This window comes from Leptidea sinapis, chromosome 5, assembly GCF_905404315.1.
Source record: "Leptidea sinapis chromosome 5, ilLepSina1.1, whole genome shotgun sequence".
Taxonomy (NCBI): domain Eukaryota; kingdom Metazoa; phylum Arthropoda; class Insecta; order Lepidoptera; family Pieridae; genus Leptidea; species Leptidea sinapis.
In genome coordinates, this window is record NC_066269.1 from 2101645 (window position 1) to 2122865 (window position 21221).

The 21221-nt window shown below is 34.8% G+C and overlaps 1 protein-coding gene across 1 annotated transcript in view; it reads right to left on the reverse strand.

Moving 5' to 3' along the window:
- The window catches only part of LOC126964645 (serine/arginine repetitive matrix protein 1), an 85180-nt gene extending 70244 nt beyond the window's left edge, over positions 1-14936 (reverse strand). The window contains exon 1 of the mRNA XM_050807883.1: positions 14641-14936. The gene's annotated coding sequence lies outside the window, so the exon portion shown is untranslated. The remainder of the gene's footprint in view (positions 1-14640) is intronic.
- Positions 14937-21221: the final 6285 nt, after the last annotated feature.

The following is a 21221-nucleotide window of genomic DNA, read 5'->3' on the forward strand; positions in this document are numbered from 1 at the left end:
TAAATTAATTTAAATAGAGCCCATAGTGAAACGAGATGCGAAAATTGTAGGCTCAGTGCGATCTCTGAAAACAGCTTGTCGGCTTGCAACACTAAATTATGAAGCCTCAAAAAAGATTTATTGCCACTTTCTACTTAATTTACGGTTTAAAGAATGAAATATGGCAACATCGCCTTTTCTATCACAAAATTATTTTGTGCTGAATATTATGGATATAAAATAATGTGAAAAAAATTGTTCGTTCATTTGCGTTGTTTATTGTTGTCGTGTATATATTTACATAAATTCGCCATCAATATCACCAATGGTGTTATTTGTACGAGAATAACTAATTTTTTTATTTTATAAAAAATAAGTGACGCCCTGCCCATGCACTGCCACTCGAATTCTTGAAAAACCCAAACATTCTGAGCGGCACTACAATTGCGCTCGTCACCTTGAGACGTAAGATGTTAAGTCTCATTTCCCTAGTAATTTCACTAGCTACGGCGCCCTTCAGACCAAAACACAGTAATGTTTACATATAACTGCTTCACGGCAGAATAGGCGCCGTTGTGGTACCCATAATCTAGCTAGGTTCATAATTTTTCGCTGCATTTACTATCAGAATAACTCATACGTTTCAAAACTTTGAGAGTGATAAGTACTTAGTTTAGATAAATTTGTATGATTCTAATAACTGAATATGTTATATAAATCCAGTGTGCTGATGTTTGTTTCCAGTAAACTCCTAAACTACAAATGAACGGATTTCAATGAGGATTACTTCATGGAGTGCAGTTTAGTCCAACTTGAGAGATAGGATAGTTTTTATTTCGATTTGGGACCAATAATTATTTTTATTTCCAATATTTGTTTTGTCTCTAGCATGCAATATAAATATATTGAGGCATTTCTTTATAATAATAAAACAAACAGTTACATATATTACATAATAGAAGCGCCCATGAATATAAAACTGCATTGATCGTCTGGATACTGCCATTAAATTTTATGAAGCTTTCTTTATATGCTTAAAAGGAGGTTCTTGCTACTATTTCTAATGGAGAATGTGCTAAAACCTATAAAGAATGTTTATTTATTATTATTATTTAGTTTATTTTCTATGGGAGAATTTATTGACGCACGGTTTGACAGTTCTGCTGTGAAACAATTTTTGTATAACAACAGGCAGCATATTTTACGAGATAATTCTTGATTTTATGAAATTATTTATTTTATTTTATTTTATTGACAAATTCATAAGAAACAGTATTTTATTTATTACCGAAAAACCTCTGTCGGGTCAGCTACACTTGAACTTGGGTTTGTAAAACTCGAAATTTTAGGCTGGGTCACACTAACTAACTTTAGCAATAACGAATATGTTAAAGTTCCGGTTAAACAAAAATGTGTTGCACCATTTGACAATTTTTAGATGAGGTCATAACTTTAACTGTTAGCCGTAACCGTACAGTCTTCGCCAGTTAAAGCTATTGTTATTGTTAAATAGCTTACAGCGACCTGGAAAAAACTTCAACTGAATATTCGATATTTACTTGTTATTTCACTTTTTTACTTTGACTATGCCAGGGAATAAGATGATGCAATACATTCCGCAGTCTATGTTAAAGTCAGCGTTAAATTAGACTTAAACATTAACTATAACAATTAGATCGATGGTTAGGATGAACATGAAAGCCCATCTTTATAAAAATGCTCCAGCAAATAATCCTCAAAATAATCCTCTCTATTTTCATTGAGTCTGGTTTGTCATCGGATGCTATCATGAGCTAGGCCCTTATCTCTCCACTGCAGACGACCAATCATTATATTTCACCGCCAAAGACTTTTACTTAAGTTCTAAATTAGATCTATATTTAACTGAAGCTTACATTCATTAATTCGAAAATGTTTAAGAATGGGTTAATAAATATTATGCAGCAATGAAACAAGAAGTTACGCCATAGAAATTCATTTGAAATCGTATTTTTATACTAATTACTAAATGTATCGACAAAGTTTTTCCCAAAAATTTGATTTTTAAAATGCTATGGAAATTAATTCCAAATTGAAAGTAGTAAAAAAGTTAAACCAACGTGTATTTCTTAGTGATCATTGCATCTATCAATTATTGCGCTTGGATAATTTGAAAAAATAAAATATGTCTTACTACTCAACCTCTTTCCCTCGTAGTACATAATTATGTTTACGAGGTAAACTGTCGGCTGCTCGATTGATGGTCACTGTGTGAACAGCATCAGTTACGCTGACGACATGGTGCCGTTGAGCCCATGGATCGGTGCTCTCCGGCGGTTGTTGTCCTTCTTTGAGAGGTACGCGGAACTCACGGGCTCCGCTATAATGTTAAAAAAAGTGAACTGCTCGTCTTTAAGGCAGCAAAGAATAAACCGACTTATGTGCCACCAGTAATGCTCAGAAGTGTTCTACTGAAGAGGGTTACTGAGTTAAATACCTTGGCCATACTGTAACCTTAAAGACGATGCAGATATTGAAAGGGAACTGCGAGCGTTGGCTGTCCGCTGCAATATGCTGGTCCGCAGGTTCTACCGTGGTACCGCACAGGTTAAGGTAACCTTGTCAAGGCGTTTTGTCAGTCCTTATATACCAGTGCCCTGTGGGTTGGATATACGCGGCGGGCATACAATGCTCTCCGAGTGCAATATAATAATGTTTTCATGTATCAGGTATGTTTGCGGATGCACACGTGGATAACTTTTTATCAATCATCCGCAAACGGACAGCCTCACTGATGCGTAGGGTTCGCGCGAGTACTAACAATATCCTGATGGTTATAGGTAAACCCGAATGTGCTGTTCTGAGACACTGGGTTCATACGCACACCCATGTGTACCAGGTGCCTCAAAACAACGCAGATTTTGAGAATTAAATGTTTTAATAATTCTGCTATTTTTTTATTTTACTAACATAGTTTTAAGTATTACTCTACTAACAATATATGGACTTTTAATGGTCTAAATTAATTTTTTTTTATTAAAAACTTTTTGGCAAAAATTCAATCTACGCCAAGTAAGGGCGTAAGTACTTCTTTTCTTCTATCTATAAATATAATAAAGGCTCGACGTGTCGGTAAAAATCTTTTGTAGGTGAAATACTAAAAGCTGAATACAAAAATATAAAAATTAATAAAAACAATGTGCATCTGTCTGTTTTAAGTACACGTTAATCTCTGGAACTACGGGACAGACTTTCTTGAAATTCTTCAAGAACGCCTTCAGCGTAGACTGAAGCAAGAAGCTGTACTTGATCAAAATCTGTGCAGTGAGAAAAGTTATGTTAATCCAAAGTGTATTAATTATTAACAAGAGTTCGGGCCATAGTACATTTTCTGCGTGTACTCGGGCGAGGTCGCAGACATCAACTTGTCTTTTAATAAAACCAATTTCGACAGGACGATATTACCTCTGCTAAATGCGCGGCGGAGGTGTTGCAAAGTTATAAAATTTGGAGCATACGTTTATTTACCTTACGTAACACAGAGCTTGTACGTAAATAGACATGATTGGCGAATCGTTATCATCAATGGGTAATCTGCACTCATTACCGGCGTATTATTCTATTACATATTTATTTATTAAGGAATACCAACATTTTTTTACATTGATATTATCGATTTAATCACTATATGTTTTTACCATTTTACATAGCCTAGGAATAGGAAAGTTCGCTCCAAAAATACTCGAACCGGTGAAACTAGCGGAACAATATGCTTCCGGAGATAAATACTAGGGACACGATATATATTTTTATTCGTAGATGATGATTAGATACTCTTATTTTGATTTTGTGAAATCTTTTAAGGGGTTAACGCGCGTCAACGGACTTTAAGAGGTTGGCTGCATTTATCCTAGCTAGTTTTTTATCATTAGCAATGACACGAAATACCTTATAAATACTATGGTATATGTGCTACTTACTCTTTATAAGCCCTACTTAAACCGAAATTATTCATGCTTTTTTGATTACTAATTCTTTTTTAAGTACTTCCGGCAACGGTCCTGTAATTCAAGAGGATATGGGTGACTCCTCTTCCATAAAGAAGTTACCTCTTCTTTTAAAGGGTCCGTTTTAAATTTGTTTGTTTCTTTTTATATTTAGCTTTTTTTTGAGTTGCCTCAAATACTGTAACTCTTTATCCCACGATGCTTAAGATAGTTTGAGAAACTCTACACAAGCAATGTCATAACTTGCCAAGTAATGTGAAAAAGCTCTCAACTAAGATTAAATATTTAATTAAACTTAGTGGCCATTTTCCAGTTTACACATAAGTGCTGATAATGGAACCTCATATTTCAACATGTTAGTTACTTGCGGTTTTTTTTATATCATAGTTTAAGTGCGAACTAATTAAAGCCTATTTGTTAATGTTTGAGAGTGGGATGAACTTTTAGGGAAATACCTACTTAATTTTACTATCGTACACTAACCCCCTTATTCATAATAGTCTGCTAACTTAAAGCATTGCTAATTCTCACTCTGTCTTCTTCTATTGACCTAAGTCAGAATGAGAAAAAACACTCCGTAGCGGCTATTGAAAGTTAGCGGACCATTATGAATAAGGGGGTAAATGGTTAATACACTTGTATCTTTAGGACGAACGAGTTATAGATCTATAGCGTGTAATTATTCGTTTTTTGTAAGAAGAAAATATCAGACGAGCAAGATATTCACTATATGATGAGGTACGTTCTGCCCATTACAATGTAGTGCCGCTCTGGATTCTTGAAAATCCAAAATTTTGAGCGCCATCACAATTGCGCTCGTCACCTTTAGTAATTTCACTATGAAATTAAATTATTTATTTTGCTTTGGAATAATCTTAAATATTACAATGTCCTCTATCTCGTGTACATGAAAAAGCATGCAAAAAATTTTCAAGCAGCTATTTAAAGAGTTTAATTAAGAGTATTATTTAAACATTTTCTTTGTCAATATTTATAACTAATTATATAACTTTTATACGCATGTTATGGATGTTTTTAAGGAAAAGTGTTGTTTTAGGACAATATTGTCTTGTTGCCCTAGTGAATCAACAGCTGACGTGAATAAATCTGTGGTTACGCACAAATTTCCAACTAGCTACGGCACCTTTCAAACCGGAACACAAATATTGCTCATACACTTTTGCTCCACAGCAGAAAAATGCGCCACTGTGATACCCATCTAGCCGGCATCCCGTACGTATCCTCCCATTGGTAAAATATATACTGTCCATTGGCCATTCATGCTTTAAACTACTCTACAGTGTGTCTCTCAGGCTAACTGAGTCTACGAAGCTGATAATGTTCTAAAGCTTTGAAAAACTCCCCTGCTTGATAAACTCTTGTCTTCCTAAATGTTGGCTCCTTTTACTATGAAGCGCATTGCATTCTCTTAGGACATGTGGCATAGTGTTTCATCTTTTTTGGGACAAAACCTAAAATATATGGGAGTCTCTGAGCGCTATTGTATTGCGATGCTTGTTTAGTCTAGAAAGTCTTTGGTCATAAACGGAAGAGGATGGGCTAACATTTGATTTACTTGTCTATTTATGAAGTGGTTTTGGATAGAAATGTTGTAAATATTCACCTGGGTGTAAATTCCAGAAACAGATCTATGAATATACATTTTGGAGTAAAATATACAGCTTTGAATCTGTTTAATCCGGACGAGTCTGGATCGTTATTGCTGACGTCATAAACGGCAGCGTGACTCTCCCACTTATAAAAAACCCTTAGTCGCCTCTTACGGCACCCTTGGGCCTGGGACTTCCCTATCTATTTAAGCCCTGGGGAAAGCACAGTGTATTTAACGCAGGGCAGGGTGTATTACATACATAACTCGGATAGGAATTACGCATTGAAATAAAATATGTTTTCACTAACCAGGATTGGACTTGATGATAAATTTTTTAGTGGACAGAAAACTTCAGTTTTAGCAAATTGCACTGCGTTACTCATGAACATCTTTGGGTAAACCTGTAGGAATAGGTGTTCCACAGGGTTCTATTCTCGATCTTTTCTTCTTTTATATATATTCGAACGAAATACGAAATACCTTTTCTTACTTTACTTCTCATAAAGCTGTTCGTGGTATATTATGTCATATTGGTTAGTGAGTCCAACGAAAAAAGTAAGAAAAAAGGTATAAAAAATTATTCAAACAAAACAAATCTTAACTGTATTTAAAATACTATGATAACATTTAATTAAAACTATCATTATGGGAAAGTGTACCAAGAATACTGGCAGCATTTACGCGTTGGATAACTAGCCTGACCCGTTGTTGACAGAAAATAATATAATCAGTTAATATACGCTTTTATTACAAAGTCCCTACCGCTGTTCTATTGATACCAATTGTACCACCGTTGTACAATCTTAATCTTATATCTAAACGAGCAATTCTTGTATATAAATATATATATAATCTGAATCTCGGAAACGGCTCCAACGATTTTAATGAACTTTAGTATACATGTAGTGTCGGGGGCGAGAAATCGATCTAGGTGGGTTTCGGTTTAAAAAATTGTAGTTTTATCCGTGTTTTAATGAGAAACTGCTACAATGACATTAGAATACAAGGGTAAATTTAACCACTATGTACAAGACTATAATAGCTCAGATGGGACATTGGGTGATCAGGAAAGCAGAAGACCTCGGTTCGAATCCAGATGTCCTATTAGTTTGTTTTTGTTCAAGTTTTGTGCCTTCTTAAAAATCCGAGCAATGCTCGGTCGTCCAGGTACTATATATGAATTACGTGACACGTTGTTTGTCCGCGATGGACCCCAAAACTCATGAACGGATTTAAATGGGGATTACTTCATGGAGTGCAGTTTAGTCCAACTTGAGAGATAGGATACTTTTTATTTCGATTTGGGATCCATAATTATTTTTATTTTCAATACTTGTTTTGTATGGACATATTTTCTATGAGAGATTTTATTGACAGTTCTGCTGTGAAACAATTTCAATATAGTTAGTTAACAACAGGGAGCACTGACGTTCTATATACATAATATAAAACGGCATTGACAGGGAGCATATTTTACAAAATAATTCTTGGGGTTATGAAATATTATTGACAAATTCATGAAAAACAGTATTTTTATTTATTACGCACAGAACAACGTCTGTCAGGTCAGCTAGTATTGTATAAATTTTATTTTAAAAAAGAGGCCAAAATACTAAGCGAGTTGAGTTGAGACTTGCGCCTTTTCTTCTCTCTCAGCGCCATTTCTTTTCGAAGCGTTGGTAGTAGTTTAATTGACGTCAAACGTATTAAAAATGAATCGATTTTGGGATAGAAGTTTAATATAATCTACGGGCTTGATAAAGCGTGAAACCGTTTACCGTTCGCAATCGATCGTACCCTTGTCATAGTGAGAGATAATGATATATGCAATAACTCTCTATTCATGTCATAGTGTCTTGGGAGAATAAAATGAATAACCCATGTCTGATTTACAGCTTTATTAAGGTATAATTTTTGTCATCGGCGATACGCGGGTAATTTTTGTTTTCCTAAAGCATTTTGCATTTGAATTTATTGTGACTTTTTTCCAACCATACGATGTGTCTACACTCTACAGCGTTTCTCCTCAGAAGCGAATAGCCTATTCGCTTCTATGAAGAGGATAATGTAGTTAGGAGAGTAGGGTTTCAGAAAGTTTGTTGGGAGTTCATGTCCTCTTAGATACTGGCCCCTTAAAGAGTGAAGCACATTGTGTTCGCTCAGTATGTGGCAAGATGTTTAGTCCCTTCGACAGAATCTACAAATGGAATCATTGCCTCCTATGTTTGTTGAGCCTGTGATCAATCTGTTTATCTTACAATACGTAAGTATTATTTATTTAGACAGAGTAAGACTTGGGAATATTTCTTGCCTTTCAGCATTGAAAACTGGCATTACATCCATTGCCAGATAAGGAGGTCATGGCTTCTTTATGAAATAGGTATAACAACAGTGCAGCTAAGACTAGGGTAGAGCTAGAGATGCAGTCCTTCTAGAAATGTGATGTGAGCACGAAGAATATAATTACTCAAAAATACCAAGAAGTTGACCAAATTTATTTAAATTTCTCAGTAAAGAACAATTTAAGCAGAGATGCAGATTTACTAAGGACTGTGCACATTATTTTTAATAAAATAAATAAAAATTTGCCCCAATGAATACGACGAGTGGACTGTATATCACCGAAGTTGTAGCTATTGATGGCCCTTCGATTTTACTCGACAGGAAACTTTCGAGCCATTGTGAGAGATACAGTTAACGTATGACGGAAAGAGTTTCAAGGGTTATTGCGACATTAAGACAGCTATTTGAGAAAATGCCTAATCCTAATCAAAGACCAACAGTTCTGGCGGATTTATGGTTTGACCAACTTCGCAAGTATTATTAGAGCTCTTGGCTGCACACATATAAGAAAAATCTTGTTCTTTAGGTATGAAAGTTTTCAGATACTCTTGAACAAATAATAGCATAACACTCGATCTGAAGGTGTCTATGGCGACAGCTTGAGAGACAAGAATTGTTCAATATCCCTGAAGTACCTACCTTCTTGTGGTTGCTTATTGGCCAGTAAGAATAACGGAAACAGCAGTCTTGAGCAACAGGATATAAATCTCTGGTAATCAGGGACAATCAAGTTATCAAAATCCGGTTGATATTTTTTCTTATTTTGTCGAAATAAACTAACATAAATTTAGACCTTCACCCACTATCGTACATACCTCAAATTTGAAATGATGGCTGACATAATATTTTTGCCAAGTTACTTGGAGTCACTCTGTCATAGATAATGCATTATTAAGTCGCAAATGTCACTAAAGACGTCACTTTAGTTAAGTGGAAAAAGGAAATTAATTTCTTACCTTATTATTTCATATAAATAGATTATGTAATAAGAACATTGCCTTTTTCATAGGCGAAGGCTAATTTGTATTTACAACAGCTAATTTTTATAAGAGAAAGATTTTTCCACGATTTCGTGGTAGTTTTGATACACTGATTGGTCTTGAATGGTAAGAATAATTAGTAGGTATTATTCCGATTGGTTCTGTAGTTTTCGCTGTGTAACCGAAGAAAAAAAAATTAAACAATTTGTTATGTTTCAAAGTGATAACCCTCACTTCACTTCACTTCATTATTCATAAAACAAAATTTTATGTACGATGCGGGACTCGAACCCGCAATCTTTCGCGTTCCGTACGAGTGCGATTCCAACTGAGCTAACTGTTCGCTTGACGTATCGTCGTAAGATCCTGAATGCTTTGTTCCACTCTCAGGTTGTGGCTTCATCTACAGGATCTACTTTACAGTTAATAACCTGCTCGACCCCAATATTTGCATATTAGGAAATTGACTTGAGATGTCGCTCTTGTAAATGTAAACAATTTGTTATGTTTTTTTTTTCCAAATTTTATATGTGTATCCTAGAAGTGAGGGTTGTCACTGATTGATCGAAGTATAGACATTTTGAATGATAAGCTCTCTGTTTTTCGGTATAAACTTCGGAAATTGATGTGTTGCTGGACAGGAATATAATTTACTGCTCAACAAAAATCATTCATCTATTGTAATATTTTAGATCTGCCGTATTTAAGTAAAATAAGTTTTGTTCATTTTATTTATAATTGTATTGTATCTTATTATATATTGTATTAGTTCTTATGTTGTTAAAATTCAAAAATTATGTATGTTTACTTACGTACGTTACTTGCATGTGGTCGTTGCCTGTAAGTGCAATAACACTTAGACTTAGACTTATTTAGAATAATATTTAATGTAATTAGTTAGTGATTATTGTGTTGGCTATGCTAATAAAAAAGAACGTAATAAATTGTTTGGTCCAAATTACCTCTTTACCTTTACTTAAGTTTTTATCGGTTAGTGTAATGTGATTCAGTTCCTAACGAGACATAATAAAATTGAATCACAAAGAGTTCTCTTTATGTCCATTGCATCTAACGATCTGAATGGATCTGCTTGGAGCCCGAGGTTTGCTGAATAATGCAAAGTTGGAGATTTCAAAGAGACGGTCGACCTACTCACCTATATGAATATATTATCTATATTATTATCTTTATACGGATATACAGCGTGATATTTTTGAACAGTAGCTATTGAAGCGTAGCTTTTATACGGATGTTCTGCCGGATCACCGCGCGCGCTCTATTAAGCGTTAGATGTTAGCGTTACACAAGAGCGTCAGACTTACGACCGTTACACGATATATATAAATATATAGCGTAGCAGCTGCCGCGCGCCAACTTTTTTTTTAATGAAAATACGGGACGAGACGAGCAGGACGATCACCTGATGGTAATTGATATGCACTGCCCATTACAATGCAGTGCCGCTTAGGAATCTTGAAAAGTCCAAAAATTCTGACCGGATTGCGCTCGTCACCTTGAGACATAAGATATTAAGTCTCATTTGCCCAGTAATTTCACTAGCTACGGCCACCTTCAGACCGAAACACAGTAATGTTTACACACTACGCAACGCGCCGTTGTGGTGCCCATAATCTAGCCGGCACCGTGTGCAAAGGAGCCTCACACTGGTAAACTTTACTCAGACTATAAGTAAAAGTTTGCTGAGTTTGATAAAACGCGCATAATTTCAACTGTCAAATGAGTACAAAAATGAAATAAGAGATTGTGCTTAGCTTAACTCAGCTTAGTTTTACGTAAGTAAAGTTTAAGCAAAGTCTTAGTACCTAAGACTAGACACTACTCTACACAATATTCGATTGAGATAAAAAATAGACACATTATAGCCATATAAATGCAATAGAAAAGTAAATTAGATCTTCGATTTGTTTATATTGACCTCTTAATTAGGTAGGTACTGTAAAAATAATAATCGTTCAATGCCTACGGAGGTAGCACATGAAAATTGAAACTGTACAAAATGAATCGCTTTATAGGTACTAAGTAGGTATAAAGCTTCTTTTGGGCGTCCCTAGACTGTTATATTATTATTTGTACATAAAAAGAAAACTCTATAATACTTGTGTACTTCCTGTATTGACCTACGGTTGTCAGACTTGGTCGCCTACGCAAAGACAGATTAAAAAACTAGAGACTTGCCAAAGAGCCATGGAGAGGAGTATGCTGAATATTAATAAAACACATAAAGTTCGAAACATAGACTTAAGACAGAAAACAAAAATCATTAATGTCACTAATTTTATAAGAAAATTTGAATGGCGCTGGACGGGACACACCCTTCGGGGTATAGACAAATGGAGCAAATGTATCACAGAGTGGTATCCCAGAAATTTAAAAAGGAAACCGGGGGAACAATACAGGAGATGGTCAGACGAACTTAGGACGATAGCAGGCAAGACATGGTATAGGTTAGCTAAAGATAGAAAAGAGTGGAAGAAGTTGGGAGAGGCCTTTGTCAATAGACAACCAGATAGTGATAGATACTTAGTTAAGGATAGTTTGTAAGTATATATGTAAATAATACTATCTGAATAAAGGCTTTTATTATTATTATAATTATTAATCCCAGAAGCGAGGGTTATCACTTTAAAGTATAACAAATTGTTTTTAAACATTATGAAATTTCAAATTTTAATAATAAAAGTTCTAAGTTTTCACTTCTATCTGCAGTCTCTACAACGGACATTTTTTTTAATTAAAGCGTTCGAAAGTACCTATAGTACAAGAAACAAATTACGTTTAATAAAATATTCATATAAAACATATTGTTGCAAAGCAGTTCTCTTTTATTGTGTCATTATTTCTTATAACGTGCTGTTACATGAATAGTATACGAGACTCTATCGTAAAAACTCATTCTAACACGGTTCTTATTGAAAACTTTCGTTTTTTATTTCCTGCCTATATTTCCTCCTATTGTCTTCATGGAATTGGATAAAAGGCTCTGAAGACACGCATAGTATAAGCCCAGTAGTCCAGTCTGCTAATCCAGTGTTTTTCAATCTTATTTATTTCGCGACTCCATTACATTTTGAAAAATTATCCCGACCCCCTTGTTAGTCACGTAAATTATTTATAATTTTGTTTTAAAAGACTAACATAACATTATTATATGCACAAAGTGTCGACTTGTTTTTGATGAAAACAACACAAGAATATCAAGGGCTGTCAAGCTGGCTCTAAAGTTATTAGTACCATACGACATTACATATCTCTGATATCCTCTTCAATGGTGGACATTAAAACTAAAAAAGGATTGTGTGGTTTTATGAAACCACGGTAAAAGTGAAACTTTTTTTCACATTATAGACATTTTTTGTTTACGTTGATCAGTTTTTTGGACTCACTAGCTGTGTCGTTGTTTACCAAAAGCAAATAAAAGTTTCACTTTAATAATTCACAACATTTACATTAAACACTGACAATAACAAACAAAATAGCGTGGAGCACTGGCACAAATAAGTAATAGTCACAATACACTACACGGTCAGCTGCTGCGAACTATAGGCGCCGCCCGACCGTCACGCGACATGCAACACACAGACGAAAAATTTTGAGACGATGTAATAAAAGTTTCACTTTAAAAAGAGAAATAGACATCAATTAAAAAAGGATTGATTGACCAGGATTGGCCTTCGTCCACATCCATTTACCAGACACACATGGAGTAAAGGCGAACACAGCCTTCGCTACCAGTCCAGTAATTAATTCGTCCAAGATTTAAGGTTATTGATATGTAGCTTTGCTAGCTTCCCTGCAATTGTATTTCAGAGTGATTTCGTAAAAAAAGGCAAAAGTGTGGAACATAAAGCCGACTAAACGTCCGCTTTGGTAGATTTGACCGTCAGATCATACCAACCCAACTTCTAAGACGTTTGAAGAGTTGTGGATTATTTTTTTAATTCAAGATGGTCGCTGCGTAAACTTAACATTGCAACAATATGGAAATTGTTTCCAACGTTCTTGAGGGAGACTGAATTTAAAGTTATTAAAATGACTATTTGTCCAACGACTTATTTGAATTTCAAATGCATAATACATACCTACATATATTCCAACGCTTAAGGTGTGGTTGAGTGAAATATTGAAAACTGAATCCGTCTGTCAAGGTTCATCTTACTCGTGGCTAATGACACCGGTGAGGTTTTTATATTTTTTGCTTTGATTACAGCGAGTGTTACACATTTAAATAAAATACTTTAAAAGATAAAGGGTTATATCATCCTGTCTCTGTGTCTTTCTTAATGATTCCACGGGTTGGGAATGGAGCGGCCGCCCTCAGGCTGTTAAATAATAAGTTTAATTGTACGATATTACTTTGTTAACATATTTTTTCTATGTAAAAAAAAATACCCGCTAAGTTTGTTGCGCCCGTTCTTCTCTGGTCTGATGCATTCGTTTTGGAATGGGTGGTAGTTTTTGACTTTCAATAAGTGATGGATGTGCCTGTTTTGAATGAAAATATTTGAATTTGAATTTCAATTTAAAACTGGACTGTGAGTGTCTTAAATTGGGAAAACCAAACACAACATCTCAAGCCGACATGGAGAACACATTGGGGATATTAAACATAGTCACTCTAAGTCAGCTGTATGTGAACACAATCATATCTGACCGTCCAAACCACAACATCCAGTTAGAACAACCAAAAAGTTGGCAAAGAAGTCATTGAAGTTAAAAAAAAGCATCCAACTTTCAATAAACAAGACGGGCTAAAATTATCTAATAAATGGGATCAAATAATTTCCATATTGTAACTCAAAACTACATATACCAAAAAAGAAGGCCACAGTCAAGTGTCGGTAAATTTTGCCAAAAGCCGTCTGTCTACAGCAAATACCATGTTGAATGAAACCAGAATGTTTACGCAAAAACATAATGGAAAAAAACAATTGAAATTACTTACACACGTTTTAATCGTTAAAAAGGTTTTATTTAGAGACTGATTTTTTGTTTTAATGTTTACTGGCAAGTTGGAGACTTCTATGCGCAAGATAGTGGCCAGGTTAGTACCACAGCTGCAGAGCCTTTTTTAGTTTGGAGGGAACGTGGTACGTACAAGAATTCATTCCCCAAAAAAAAATGTCAAGTTGAAAAATAGCGGAAATGTGGACTTTTATGTGGCCTCTATTTGATTTGTTCCTATTGGGTAAAATTAACTTAAGTATTGACCTACCTTAACTTACGATACCTAAATTATCAGGAGGAAATATTTCTAATTTTGTATGTATGGATTTTAGTTTTACTTCCTACATTACTAACTTTTATTTTTTACTCTTTTTAATTTAGACGAACGAAGTCGGGACAAATGACTAGTTGTTTGTACTTATTTCAATTTTTTTTATTATTTCTTATTTGCCCCATAGACTACATAATCGCTTGTTTTGACAGATTATTTTTATACTTACTGATGAAAAATAACGCAGTAAAAGTAAGTAAGTACCTAAGAACGACAATGTGTCAATAGCAAGGTTTCATACCTAGTATAATTTATATTTATTTATCATTAAATTTTTTATAGTTAAGTATAAAATATCTATTAAAAAATTACCTGTTTTAATTAAAGGAGAATATAAAAGTTTAAGTAAAATATAATTTAAATTACTATCTTTATTAAAATTTATATTATGTATTATTTAGTTAGGTTATGTAGTTAGTTAAAGATATGAAAATAAACACAAACCATATGTTCCGATGCAACGTGCAATCCAATCCCATAAACAGTTGCCATTATCACTAACATAATCACTTGGCATTACTTGCTATCACAAATTATCACAAAACAAAACACAAAAAGTCGATACACCCTAATCGCGAAATGACAATTATCGAACACTACATTATTACAACACTACATTATTTCAAATTTGGAGCGATATCTTTTTGACGTTTATATTTATAATATTGGCGCCATTATATTTATTTTTTTAATTTTATCAGAATTGGCAATGGACGCGTGCATAAAGCACGCTTGCGCGATTACCCCGATGATTAGTGACTGAGTGACTGAGAAAGCATCTGATCTCTTCGAAGGGTGGCGCGTGCGTACAGGGGAGCAATATTTATATTGTTCTAAAAATTACAAGGCACAAGTTATTACGTAGAATGTAATCAAAAGCAATTTTCGCGTTTAGTAACTACAAGCGTTTAGTACCTCATACAATATCATGACGGTTTGCAGGAGCGGTATTTAAAGTCCATTTTATTATTTGCCAGAAACATTCACAAGTAAAGTTGTTGTTACAAATTTAAAAGTAGACACATGTTTCGTCTTGACAGACATGCAAATATTTTAGTGGTTTCGTAAACCTAACCTAATATAATCAATAATTACTGCTACATTTAATTTGACCAACGTAAAGCTATACCTAAAAACCCCACAATATACAATTGTTAAAGAAATAATAATAATTAGTTAATAATTAAAGTAACGCAAGGAATTTAAATAGTACACTAATAAAAGGCAGAAAGAAGCCGCTATTGGTGTATACACTTAATATAATCTTGATGGAAGTACATATAAAGTAAATGGTTACATTTCCGTTGAATTTTGATATTGCTGGAAATGATGTTTTCAAATATGTTTTTTTATTGAAAAGCAGAACAAATGAACCAGTTAATAGCCCCTGGTAGAAATTAGAGAGTATAAAAAGAGTAATTAAGTGCTTTCCCCGCCTTTTAGGTGTAACCGCCATGATTTATCAAATAATCGACTTGGCAGCCCCGCAGGTAGAAGGTTGTGTAACAGATCAGTTGTAGACACGTACAAGAAATTTCCTTGCGACCATTCTTCTATTAAAAATCCTTAGTCTTCACAAATTTAAAAGCGCCTATTTTCTTACTTACTGGATCCTTACTTTAGCTCTTATTTCGACTTCATTTAGTTACTTCTTATGCTCCAAATGTTGCTCTGTGTTGTAGTGATAGATTAAATATTCAGAACGAAATTAATTATTCAATTGGATATTAGATCAATAACATCAACTGACATTATTATGCATGTGCAATTCTATATTTTACCATTTACAACTTTGGAAAAGATGAGCTTGGAATGAAATAATTATTACTGGAACGCAGAGGTCGTGGGTTCGAGTCCCGTCATCGTTCATAAAAATTTTCTTTTCAAATTTTATTTGTATAATTATTACTCTTTTCAATATCTACAGTTTCAGCATGTATGAAATATTAAGCAAAGCAATTCAACAAAATTATTCATACGTTCATACATACGTTCGACATACTTTAGAAAGTAAAAAAAAAGTATTTTTTTAATGGAAAAAGGAGGACAAACGAGCGTACCTGGTGTTAAGTGATCACCGTCGCCCACATTCTCTTGTAACACCAGAGGAATCATAGGAATCCGGCCTTTCAGGAAGGTGTACGCGCTTTCTTTGAAAGTCGTATCGTCCTGGAAACACCGCACAAGGAAGCTCATTCCATAGCTTTGTAGTACGTGGAAAAAGCTCCTTGAAAAGCGCACAGGACCGCCACACATCCAGATGGTGCGATAATATGCTAATCTATGGCATGTCGTGCGAAGGTGGAATTCGGCGGCAGGAGTCAGATGAAACAGCTCTTCTAAACACTCCCCCTGATAAATGCGGTAGAAGACGCACAATGAAGCGACGTCTCTAAGTAATGCCATGTGATCCAGCCGTTTACAGAGCACTGGGTCTCCGACAATTCAAGCTGCTCTGCGTTGCACGCGGTCAAATGGATCGAGCTGATACTGGGGTGCGTCAGACCAGAGATAACAGCAATACTCCATGTGTGGCCGGACCTGCGCTTTGTAGAGCGCTAGGATGTGGGCCGGCTTGCAGTATTGCCGTGTTCTATTTATAGAGTCAATTTGGCTTTGCCTTCCAGCTGACCGCGGAATTGGCCATCGCTCGAGATTCGAGACCCAGTATTCCGATACTGGGCGAGACTTTAAGAAAAGTATAACCTTAAAAAAATCTATAATTTTACTTAGTAAATGAAAACGTAAATTTTTCATGTAATACGGTCGAATGGTGGATTTTATACTTTAAATTTTGTCTTGATTATTAGTAGTAACTCAAATATTTATCTGTCGATTGCTTGCAAATGCAATTTGATCACACCCTTCCATCATTCCTACACTTTAATTAAAATAACGTGTCACAAGACCCTCGGGAGTAAGCAATAATTATGTGACCGAGTTAGAAGGAGTTTATTTAATTTAATAATGCTCTTAGTCACTGGTTATATAATGTTGATAATTGAATAAAAATTAATATCATTTGGATTTTATTTTATTCATCATCATTATCATCAGCCGGAAGACATTCACTGCTGGACAAAGGCCTCCCCCACAGATTTCCACGACGATTGGTCCTGCGCTCTCCTCATCCAACGTATTCCGGTGATCTTGAATAGATCGTCGGGGCCTACCACAACTGCGTCTTCCAGTACGTTGTCGAGGTCGAGGACTTTACTGCCCCAAGGGCCACCTGTCCGTCAAACTATATGCCCTGCCCACTGCCACTTCAGTTTCGCAATAATTTGGGCTATGTCAGTAACTTTGGTTCTCCTACGGATCTTCTCATTTCTTATTCGATCTCGCAGGGAAACTCCGAGCATAGTTTAGTAATGGTCATAATGGTAATACAACGTTTGATAATTATTATACATTTTATTCGTATATAGTACATAGATTTATTCAAAATCAGAGCTTATATTTTCGATAAATGATACAAGAGACTTGTGGTAACTAAAGTATGAAATAAATACTTTGGTCTTAATATGGTCCATATATCTTTGAAATACTGCGTCAAGCTCTAAAGGTTGTTGCATCCAATATACGATAATTTATATTTATACATTTAATCCTTTATTACTTTTTATAAAATAATTTACATTATTTAAACATGATTCATATATTGGATGCAGTACCTTACAAACTAATTTGTTTTGTATATTACAGCCATTGTAAAATACCCTATTTGATTGCAAAGGGTGGCCGTTGAGTTTCTCGTATGTTCTTCTCACGAGCTCTACTTTTTTGGAACATATGGTACACGACTCATATATTGGATACAGCACCTTACAAACTAATTGTTTATGTATATTACAGCTATTTTAAAATACTCTATTTGATTGAAAAGAGTGACCGTTGAGTTTCGTATATGTTCTTCTCGCGAGCTCAACTTTTTACGAACATATGTGGTAATTGGTAAATTTAGTTATTTAAAAGAAATATTTATAGTGACGATTCAGAAGCGCTGAGTTTAAGCCTATTTGAATAAAGTTTATTTGACTTTGACTTTTGACTTTGAAATTACTGTTTTTGATCTTGTTGTTGATCCAGTGCTACTGCAGCACATTTTCAAATTTTATTTGGCGTCCAAAGACTCAATCAACGGAATCGCTGTATCCGATGTAAAATAACATTAAACCTCTAAACTGCACAATATGAAGACCTGGTACATGTTTCTAGGATAACACATGATCTCAACCGCTATGAAAAACATTACTATCACCGCTACCATATTTATGTACATATGACAATCTCTTCTTCAACTATGATCGACTGGTACCAAAACACTGTATAATGCTTCCTATCTCTCCCCGGCTGAATCCTACACCTGTTTGTCTCTATTGTCTCGCTTTTTCGTTTTATCGAATTTCAAATTACGATTCTAAAGAAGTTTCACTTCATAAACTTGTGTGCCATTTCCCAGAATTTTCATATTTTGCTTGAACGATTGATGCAATATTATATGACTGTTTTTTCCTCGCAAGTGTGTTGAAAAAGTGCGTATGAAGCTCGTGAGCAACTTACTCACTAGACACTCCACTAGTTTACACCCTCGCCTACGGCTCACGGGCTGCAACCCACAGCTTCGTGTAAAATGAGCAACCTAGCACACTTGCATTATAATAAACTATTATGTAGTTTTTAAGTCTGATGACATTCGTTAAAAAAAGCCTAAGCTTATGATGCTAACTTTACTTTGTTGGTGAATAAATAGTAGAGTCAAATATAACTCCCTAATAGACGTTACCCTGAATATGGCAGTCTCTAAGGGAATAGTTATTGATTAGTGGGTTAGGCTTATGAGTGACTATACAGACGCAACACTTGGATTCTATTAAGTAGATTTTGTGACGACTACAGTAATTTTGAAATCGGTTTAAATCCTCTTGAAGATGTAGGTAGTCATCAATCGACTTAATTGGGCATAAAATTTGGAGATCATCTGCGTTGTTTAAGAATTGTTTTCTGCTGTGCTCCAATTAGATACCGCACTACCTAAGGACAATAGCTTTTTTATTACGGCAACTATTAGATTCTTGTGTGTGTGGTCTCTTGACACTCAATGGCATCTTTTAAATTATGTAACATACGCTTCGTGTTATTTTACATTGAAATTAATAAAATACAAAATACTTTCTGATGATATCTGATCCCTGTGTCTTTTTTGTTTCTTGTATTATGATTTTTACAAAGTTTTACTACGCAACCCGACATTTTAGTTTCCGATTCAGATTAGCAAAGTTTAACAGAACGTGTGGCACGTCAACGTCAAACATTACTCTAACGCCCATTTGGGCGTAGTATTCGTTGCCTCACTTAGCGACTACGCCTGTGGTATTTATTTGGAACGCAGTGTTAACCAATCCTTAGTCTAAGTGAAAGCATGACCCAAGTACAAAAGATTTTGCATGTTCACCTAAAGGCTTGGAGGCTTTGAACTCGACGGATACAGTTATATTTAACGAATGACAGCGACGTATAAGTGGTGAATGCGTTCCAAGAGGCAAATCCAGACGTCCCTTAGCAAGACTGAAACAACCACTAGGTTCCAAAGAATGCAAGTGTGTGAAGAAATATACCTACTTAATATAAAAAATAATAAATATATCCAAATATAATTTGTACCAAAATTTATGGACAATGCAAGATTCAAATCCGAGCATCTCACGTTCCCAGCACTTTTCCCCACTAAGCCAACCTTCCCAAAACCCGCATCGGCAATAAATGTTGGTACAAATAATTTGTATATATTATATTTATAATATTATAATGATAATTATAACACTAGAAATAAATGTTTGCTTATAACTAATTCTATTAGGCTTCATCAGATACATAATAGCTTTAAGAGTAAATGTATACACATTTATAATAAACTCCCAGCCACTGTTCAGGCATTATCTATAACTAAATGTAAATGTTCTATTAAAAAATGGCTGTCGTAAATCCTACTACTCCACAGCTGAATATCTAATTGGACAGCCTGGTACTAGATTATGATTATTTTATAGCAATAGCAATGATAGTACAATATTGTACTGTCTGATATTAAAAAGAGCGCAAAAAAAGAAAGCTGGGAGTTTCTTGCGCCGCTTCTTCTCTCTCAGAGCGCCATTTGTGTCCGAAACGGTAGTAGTATCTAGTTACTAGTATATTAGAAATGACATCAAAAATAATTCTAAAGGAATCAATTTTGAGAAAATATATGCCTTTTTTTAGATAAAATGTGATTAATAATTAGAATCCAGCAAGTAACAGTATGGCCTTAGTCATTATTACTCTGATGAATTTTGCTTAGCATAAGATTATATGCATTAGAACATAGCCGAGCTTGACAGATCAGTCTTATTCAATACTCGTAGTTGGCATCGGTCAAAGGATATATGGTCCGAGGCGAGATCCTCCGCCTTTTTGATGTGAAACATCTATAGCCGCACGTAAAACCGATTTCTGGCGTGGCGACGCATGCCGTGGCGACGCGTCGCGTTGTCACAGTAATACCGTCCTCAGAGGCAACATCGAATATAACTATTACCGAAGTCACTGATTAAACGAATTAAGTAGTCACGATTTGAAATAAATTCGTAAATTTTTGTATTTAATGAAAATAAATGTTTATTCAATAAATAGTCATCGTTATCTGGAAAAAAATCGTCATATTTTATTTTATCATTATGACATATTTAGTTCCTATCACAATATGTTCTTTTCTGCATATTACTTTTACAAAATAATGTTGATTTTTCACATGTGCCAGGCGTCCCGTGACGGCTCACATTTTTTTTTATTTGAGCCGCAGCTCAACTGACACTAGTATATGCCGTTGAACCGAGTTCAGGGATTGTATTTAGTTGTAACTTCATCGGACCTTAGTTTACTGTTGAATTCTGACTTATTGTCAAGGGTTCACAAGATTTTTGAACCATTTTAATACGAAATGTTCTTTTTACTGTAGCAATTAATCTAAGGGGTTTTGATTTTTTATT